A 955-nucleotide genomic window follows, 5' to 3' on the forward strand; every position below is an offset into this window, starting at 1 on the left:
GCGGGAACGACCTCGGACCACCAGGGGCCGAGAAAATCACCGACACATGGGGCCGGACTGTCAGGGTCAGGGAAAAATCCGATATATATCTGGTGATATCTCGGGTGCTATTAGAGATAGCGCAATAAATCAAAGTGCATTGTCTGTAGGCGGCCCTGGCGCATGAATATGAGCAGCGGAAACGACTTCGGACCACCAGGGGGCGAGAAAACTACAGTCTCATGGGGCCGGACACTCAGGGTCAGGGAAAAATCCAATATATATCTGGTGATATCTCGGGTGCTATTACAGATAGCGCAATAAACCAAAGTGAATTATCTGTAGGGGGCCCTGGCACATGAGTCTGTGCAGCGGGAACGACCTCGGACAACCAGGGGCCGAGAAAACCACCGACACATGGGGCCGGACTTTCAGGGTCGAGGGAAAAATCCAATATATATCTGGTGATATCTCGGGTGCTATTACAGATAGCGCAATCAGGCAAAGTGCATTGTCTGTAGGAGGCCCTGGCGCATGAATCTGTGCAGCGGGACCGACCTCGGACCACCAGGGCCCGAGAAAATCACCGTCTCATGGGGCCGGGCTGTCAGGGTCAAGGAAAAATCCGATATATATCTGGTGATATCTCGGGTGCTCTTACAGATAGCGCACTAAACGAAAGTGAATTATCTGCAGGGGGCCCTGGCGCATGAATATGAGCAGCGGGAACGACCTCGGTCCACCAGGTGGCGAGAAAACTACCGTCTCATGGGGCCGGACACTCAGGGTCAGAGAAAAATCCAATATATATCTGGTGATATCTCGGGTGCTATTAGAGATAGCGCAATAAACCAAAGTGCATTGTCTGCAGGAGGCCCTGGGGCATGAATCTGTGCAGCGGTAACGATCTCGGACCCCCCGGGGCCGAGAAAATCACCGTCTCATGGGGCCGGACTTTCAGGGTCAGGGAAAAATC

The sequence above is a fragment of the Nomia melanderi genome, unplaced genomic scaffold, assembly GCF_051020985.1.
Source record: "Nomia melanderi isolate GNS246 unplaced genomic scaffold, iyNomMela1 scaffold0014, whole genome shotgun sequence".
In the NCBI taxonomy this organism is placed as follows: domain Eukaryota; kingdom Metazoa; phylum Arthropoda; class Insecta; order Hymenoptera; family Halictidae; genus Nomia; species Nomia melanderi.